Genomic DNA, 8,541 nt, shown 5'->3' on the forward strand with positions numbered 1-8,541 from the left:
ATTTAGAGTTCTTTATTCAGTTATATCATATACCTACAGAGTTTTCCAGACTCTGACAGAGGGAATGTGTATTAACTGGAATGCTGGTGGCTGGATTAAATAAGGAATCAGATCGGTTTCAAAAAAATAAAACTGACTGTTAATCTTACTATTTTTATTTAACAGCAAGGGCAAGTTTAATTCAGTTTAATTTAATTGAATTTGATTAATTGAGGATTCACCTGCAAAATTCTTAATTCAAGTGGTTTAACAGCTCACGTACCTGTCTGGTCGAGTAACCAGACCTTTAATCTATTCGGAAATTGTAAGAAATTAAGTACAGAAATAAATTTGCACTAATTCATTTATTGGATGTTGGAAAAATGACTTCAAGATTTATATTTACTCTTAGGTGCATAATCAAAACCAAATTTATAAATGTAAAATAAAGATTAAAATGCAACTCAACTTTAAAAACTGTGTGTGCTGTCCTCAACTGTAGATTTAATTGCAATGATTTAAGTTTTCCATTTCGTTTTGGCATTCTTTGTGCTCAATATTATTTAAAGGTCAAGTCTTCAACTTGAATTTAGTTTATGGAATGTTTATTGCTACCATCCCACGGTGATTTTAGTCATTGCCAAACCAACGTGAATTTCAAAAGCCTGATAATTTAGATATTAATTGAGCAGCAGAGATTTCATTAACCATTCTGGCTGTTCTGCTGAAAAACATTGAGATAGCTACACTGTCAATCAGCAGAACTGAATGTCGGAATGGTACAAGGGGCAAGTTTTTCCAAATGGAAATGGAAGTGGTGAGAGTCAATTGTATGATCTGCATCCAATAGTGCAGTTCTCTACTCCCATGGGACACCATTCTCTCCAGCACACAACTCATCTCCATCTCCATTCTAAACTCCCTAAAACGTAGGAAACACACTTATTAGTTTAAATTGTGATCATATTCACAAAATCTTGTATCACAAATCTTTCATGTATGATAACGGGTTCAGGTTTTCTGAAGAAGGGTTCCGACCTGAAACTTCAGCTTTCCTGCTCCTCTGATGCTGCCCGGCCTGCTGTGTTCCTACAGCTCCACTCTATGTTATCTCTGACTCCAGCATCTGCAGTTCTTACTATCTCTTTCATTTATGAATCCTTTTGTCATCACATAATTTACATATTTAGATTTTGAGATGATGCTGTATTCATTCATCACTTTGAACGATAAAGAAAGCCTTGGTGATTTTAAGAAATGTCTTCACATTTTCACATGAACGTTAAGCACTGCAATCCAGAAGTTTTTCTCAGAACATCGCAATCAATGAACAACAAGCTCCTTTTGATTCATTTAAAACAAATCATACATTAATTAACAGACAAATGACATGTAAATTTCACTTTAAATAGTTGATCCAAAAACATATATCATGCACAATTCACATCAGTCTCTGCACAGATGTGTAATACCTGGCTACAGAGATAACCCAGTATTCCAGAGATCCCATAGTGCACATGCAGCTGATAATTATCTCTTCCATGGATGGTAGAGTCAACTATTATTTCCTGTTCCTCGGCAATTTGGATCCATCTTGTCACATTCCCTTGGAAACCTTGGGCTTTCACTGTTCAGACCAGTCTGCCATTTGAGATCATAAGAGTCAGCCTGGATTTCTAAAGCAGAAAATCATATTTAACTTATCTGATTGAGGTTTTTGAAGGAGTTAATAGCAAGGATCAATAAGGGTAACAGTTATGTACATGGATTTCTAGGAGGTGTTTGATACATTGCCACACATTGGACCTGTGGGGAAAGTTAAAGGCCATGGAATAAAGACGTCAGTATCAACATCGATACAAAATTGGCTAAGCAATAGGAAACAGAGAGTAACGGTCATTGATTTTTTTTGGGCTGGAATATTTGTAGTGTAGCTCCCCAAGGGTGGGTATTGGGACCCTTGCTTTTCCTGATAAATATTAATGACCTATATCTTGGTGAACGGGGGCCAATTTCAAAATACACAAAATTTGGAACTATGAGACACACTCAGACCTGAGTGTATTGTGTGCAGTTCTGGGCATCACATTACAGGAAGGATGTGAAAGTATTGGAGAGAGTGCAGAAGTGATTTACAAGAATGGCTCCAGGGATGACAAATTTTGGTTATCATGATAGATTAAAGAAGTTGGGACACCCAGCTCCAGCCCTACACCCAGCCCCAGCCCCAAACCCTGCTGGGTATTCACCATCCCCCCCACCAAGACCTCCCCCTCACTGAGGACGAATGGTCAGTCCTCAGCAAAGGACTCACCTTCATACCCCCGCGCCACACGTCAATGAATTCCATTCATATCTGAATGTGCCTATTTCTTTGAGTCTAACTGACCCTCTGCAGACCCCTTCTCCTGCCTCCAACAAACCTCATCCCCCTGGACACCACCCCACAGCCTCCTACTCTCCCTCGATCTCTTCATATCCAGCTGCTGTCGCAACATCGATTGCCTCAATCTCTCCACCCCTCTCACACACTCCAACCTCTCCCCCATAGAATATGCAGTCCTCCGCTCCAACCCTAACTTCACTATCAAACGCGTGGACAAGGGAGGTGCAGTTGTGGTATGGCTCACTGACCTCTACATTGCCGATGCCAGGCGCCAGCTCTGACACCTCCTCCTACCGCCCGCTCGATTCTGATCCCACTCCTGACCACCAAAACATCATCTCCTAGACCATCCATAACCTTGTTACCTCAGGTGATCTCTCACCCACAGCTTCCAACCCCATCGTTCCCCGACCCTGCACTGCCCATTTCTATCTCCTTCCCTAAATCCACAAACCCAACTGCCCTGGCTGACCCATTGTCTCTGCCTGCTCCTGCCCCACTGAGCTTATCTCCGCTTACCTTGACTCTGTTTTCTCCCCCCCAGTCCAGGAACTCCCCACCTATGTCCAGGACACCACTCATGCTCTCTACCTCCTCCAAGACTTCCAATTCCCTGGACCCCAACACCTCATCTTCACTATGGACATCCAATCCCTGTATACTTGTTTTCCCCATGCAGATGGGCTAAAAGCCTCCGCTTCTTCCTCTCCCGCAGGCCCAACCAGTCCCCCTCCACCAAACACCCTCATCTGCTTAACCAAACTCGTCCTTACCCCTAACAACTTCTCCTTCAACTCCTCCCACTTCCTACACACTAAGGGGGTGGCCATGGGAACCCGTATGGGCCCAAGCTATGCATGCCTCTTTATAAGATACGTGGAACAGTCCCTCTTCCGCAGTTACACTGACACTATCCCTTACCTCATCCTCCGCTACATCGATGACTGTATCAGCGCTGCCTTGTGCTCCCATGAGGAGCTTGAACAGTTCATCAACTTTACTAACACCTTTCACCCCAACCTCAAATTCACCTGGACCATCTCTGATACCGCCCTCCCTTTCATGGAGCTCTCCATCTCCATCTCCATCTCTGGTGACCACCTCGAAACTGACATCTATTTCAAGCCCACCGACTCCCACAGCTACATAGACTACATCTCCTCTCGCCCATCTTACTGCAAGAATGTGATCCCCTACTCCCAATTCCTCCACCTCTGCCGCGTCTGCTCCCAAGATGGAGTGTTCCACTCCCGGACATCCCACATGTCCTCCTATTTCAAGGACCACAACTTCCCCCCCCCCCCCAGTGATCGAAAATGCCCTCAACCACATCTTTTGCATTTCCCCCACTTCTGCACTCAAAACCCCTCCCACCAGCAAAAATAAAGACAGAATCCCCCTTTTCCTCACATATCACCCCACCAACCTCTGCATCTAATGTATCATTCTCTGCCACTTCCACCACCTACAATCCGAACCCACGACCAAAGAGATATTTCCCTCCCCACCCCTATCTGCCTTTCGTAAGCACTGCTCTCTCCATGACTCCCTCATCCACTCCACACTCCCCACTAACCTCACCACACCTGGCACCTTTCCCTGCAAGCGCAGGAAGTGCTACACCTGCCCCTATACCTTCTCCCCACCCCACCTTCATTCAAGGCCCAAAACAAACCTTCCACATTAGACAGAAGTTCACCTGCACATCCGCTAATGTGGTCTACTGCATCTGCTGCTCCTGATGTGGCTTCCTGTACATCAGTGAGACCAAGTGAAAGCTTGGAGACCGCTTTGTAGAGCATCTGCGCTCTGTACACGACAAACGACAACACCTTCCGGTTGCAAACCATTTTAACTCCCCCTCCCACTCCCTGGGTGACATGTCCATCCTCGGCCTCCTCCAGTGTCAATATGACCACCCGGAAACTGGAGGAGCAGCATCTCATATTCCGCCTCGGGAGCCTACAGCCCAATGGCCTAAACATGGAATTCACCACTTTTAAAATCTCCCCACCCCCACCCTCATCCCATCCAACCCTCCCTCCCTCTCATCCCCATCTCCTTGACCTGACACAACTTGTCCATCTTCACTCCCACCTATTCGCCCCTCCCATCCCACTGACCAATCCCAACAACTGCCTACATGCACTCGCCTGCCACCATCCCACCTACCTTCCCCAGCCCCCTTGCCTTCCCCATTTCTGAAGGGTCCTAACCCAAAATGTCAACTTTTCTGCTCCTCTGACACTGCCCAGCCTGCTGTGTTCCTCCAGCTCCACACTGTATTGTCTCAGACTCCAGCATCTACAGTTCTTGCTATCTCTGACTGTTATTTTTACTTGGAGAGAAGGCTAGAAGGAGATCTGACAGACATTTTCAAAATCATGAGGAATTTTGGTTAGGGTCGGGAGGGAGAAAGTGTTCTCACTTGTAAATGAATCAAGAATTGAAGCGAATAGGTAGGGTATGGAATGCACTGCCTGGAAGGTTCAACTGAAGCATTCAAGAGTGAATTAGATGATTATTTGGATACAAATAGAATGCAAGGAAACGGGGGGAAAGCAGAAGAATGCTTACTGCCAATGATGCTCATTTGAGCATCATGTTTAGACACAAAGGGCTGAGTGGGTTCTTTCTGTGCCACAACACTTGCATGATCTTGTGAAATGCCTCACTAAATTCCATGTAGACAGCATTCACTGCACTACCCTTATTAATCCTCTATTTGTTCCTCAAAAAATGCAACTGTTACTAAGACATTAACCTTCCTTTAACAAAATCATCCTGCATCCATTTTATCTGTGTGTATTTCCAAGTGATCGTTTATTCTGTCTCTCAAACTTCTAATAATTCATCAATTTTTAAAGTCAGACTGACCGGCCTATAATTATTTGGCCTACCCCAGGTGCTCTTTTTAGACAATGATACAATATTCACAGACCTTCAATCCTTTGGTACCACTCTCATGTCTGTAAATGATCTACCTTTATATGATCTCTGGCTTCCTTTAACAGCCTGAATCCAATCCATTCACCGGTTTCATCCACCTTCAAGGATCAGTCCCTGCAGTACTCAACACGTTACACCTGTTGTATCTAATATCTCACACTTCCTATTTGTCTAGAATGTCTGCAACATCCTTCTCCTTTGTGAAGACAAAGTCTTAGTTAAGAACCCTGTGTACATCTTTTGCATTCACACAAAAGTTGTCATGACCTAGTGGAGCAGTGTGCTGGAAATTAAGCCCCACTATTCCTAGAGATACAGAAATGTGAAGCCTAGTGCCTGGGATAAAAGCAACTCACACCATGTTCCTTCAGCAACAAAAAAGTTAACTATTTTTTAAATTCTTAAACATGTACAATAAAAAACAGAATTTCCAATTTATGCGAAATAAATTTAACCCCTTTTAAAAATCAAACAGAAATATGATGAGTGGAGAGGAAAATAAAGAACACCAGTCCAAAATCACAAAACTTGGTCGGTTGGTTTCATAGTCTTCTTTTCTTCAATAATGCCTTGAGGTTATCTGCACAGAAATGATCAATCTTTAGTTCACCGACTGCTTAATTAGAAGTGTCTTTCCGATTGCCCTTGACTTATAGGATTTATTTCTTTCAGCATCTTTGTACGTAGTTTTTTTTGCTCTTCTGATAGGAAATTTGAGGGGACAACTTTACAAAGCGGGTGGAGAGGGTGAGGTGGGAAGAGATTTATGCAGCAAACTGCAGGTTGCTTCTTTTTTTTTTTGTTTGATTCTTTTCCCTCAGTCTGATTAAACTGGAACCTGACCAATCAGAGGCTAGTTGCTCTAGGAGTTCTCCTGAACCCACAATGAATGGTTCAACTTTGTCTGGACTCAACATCCCCAAATCTTAACATTGTTTCGTATGCCCCAGCTAGCCTCACTTCTTTCCACACAACTGCAAATGACTCCTCGTACTGTCATCTTTTGCTTTTTTAAAGCAGTCTTTTTTTTCCATTTTCAGTCTATAGTTTAAAAAAAGGTCTCTCATGGTAACATTCAGATAGGCCCCATCCTTTCCTGAGTTATGCTCTTGCTACTAATGTACTAAAAACATCTTTGGGAGAAGATTTGAGGGAAAAGTGAGCGTTAGGATGATAGGATTAGATGAATTAAAAAAAAGGGGAAACTTTAATGCAGCATAAACATCAGCATGGACTAGTTAGGCCAAATAGTATATTTTCCCGCTGCATATCCAATGACGAGGGCTTCAGCAATGGTAGTGAATGTCATGGGGAGATCACAGATTCTCTATTATTGCAAATATTGACACACAAGTGGTGGGCAATATTACATCACTTACAGGCCTCCAAACCCAAATACTGTTGATCTTGCTGCATATGGACATTGACTTCTTCTGTATCTAAGTAATCATGAATGGTGCTGAACATTGTACAAACAGTGAACGTTCCCACTTCTTACTCTATGATGGTGGGAAAGTCATTGATGAAGCAGTTAGATGATTTTTTTTTCTTAGAATGCTTTAAGAATGACAAGCATCTTTTTGTGTTGCACATAACTCCAGCCAATGGATAACATTGCACAATTGCAACTGAACTCTATTTTGCTGAGAAGACATACACGGTGCTTGAAGATTTTCATCTTGTAACTGTCAGGGCAATTCACAAGAATGCCAAATTTTCAAACCATTACAAATTACACTACAGGAAAAAAAAGGGTGCCAATTGGTGAGTTGAATCAGAATGGCCAAGCATTGGCATGGAGATAGCAATGGAGAGCTAAAGGCTCCCTAAATACCTTAGTAATTCAAATGTGCACAGGCTTAAACATATTTCTTTTGTTTGCAGAGAATGGGTCCTTGTCTATGAATGTAGGTAGTTTTAGAAAGCATAAATGAGCCACAGTAAGAGATTAATGGACTACCATATATTGGTCATTAGTTATTAACACAATCAAGATTATTGAGCAACAGCTGCCCAGTGACAGAACCACATGGAATGGTAGGAATTTTGTTTGCATTCAAACAGCTGCACCTGCAAAACCCTGTTTGTACTCTGCTTACAAAGAAATGAACATAATTTGATCAGCTAATCCTTGGTACTTACGTCCTATGTGGCATTCACACACACTTCTCCATGTAGGATAGGCTGGAAATCAATTTGGACTGGCAGCATAGTGTTAGTAGGAAATATCACTTCATAGTAGCAACATTTTGATGCCACTCAAATCAAATGTTGCCTTCATGTCAAAGGCAATTAATTGTCACTTCATCTCTGGAATTTAGCATATTGCCCACATTTGAACCAAAACCTGCAACTGAGTGGGTCCTGATGTAACCTTAACTGAGCATTGGGGAATTTATTGTTGTAGAAGTATCATTTTTGAAGGTGTTGATAATGTTATCACTTATGTAGGTGACCACAAGTAGATTAATAGGGCAGTATTTTTTGTTCTATTCTAAGGTTTTGGAAATTAAGCCCCACTATTCCTAGAGATACAGAAATGTGAAGCCCAGCACCTGGGATAAAAGCAACTCACCATATTCCTTCAGTAACAAAAAAGTTAACTATTTTTTAAATTCTTAAGCATGTACAATAATAAACAGAATTTCCAATTTATGCAATATAAATTTAACCCCTTTTAAAAATCAAACAGAAATATGATGAGTGGAGAGAATAACCAACCTCAACAACCTCAATTTTTTCTATTGTCTGGTGGGACATGAGTGCAGTTGGTTGGGTCTGCATTTATTGCCTGGCTCTAGTTGCCCTTGAGAAAGTGGTGGTGAGCTGCCTTATTGAACTACTGCAATCAGACCCACAATGCCATTAGTAAGAGAATGCCAGGATTTAGACCTAATAATGCTGAAGGAACAGTGATATATTTATAAGTCGAGATGGTGTGTAGCTTGGAGGGGAACTTGGAGGTGGTGGTGTTCCCATTTATCTGCTGCTTTTGTCCTTCTAGATAGTAGCGATCATGAGTTTGGAAAGTACATAAAATGGTCTCATCCAAACTAGTCAGGACATCTCTCAGCAAATATCACATCACCGATTAGATGACAGTGTTGCATTTGTACTGGAACAATGTACCCAGCATGGCTAATTCTGGAGCATAGGTATTCAGCATTACGCTGGAACATTGGCAGAGGCCATGGGTTTTGCTATATTGGGAACATTTAGCCATTTCC

General features: G+C 42.3%; 1 protein-coding gene across 1 annotated transcript in view; it reads left to right on the top strand.

The window, feature by feature from the left end:
• The window catches only part of ncoa2 (nuclear receptor coactivator 2), a 243,177-nt gene that overhangs the window by 99,747 nt on the left and 134,889 nt on the right, over positions 1-8,541 (top strand). The window lies entirely within an intron of this gene.

Source organism: Rhincodon typus, chromosome 4 (genome assembly GCF_021869965.1).
Source record: "Rhincodon typus isolate 14 chromosome 4, sRhiTyp1.1, whole genome shotgun sequence".
NCBI lineage: Eukaryota > Metazoa > Chordata > Chondrichthyes > Orectolobiformes > Rhincodontidae > Rhincodon > Rhincodon typus.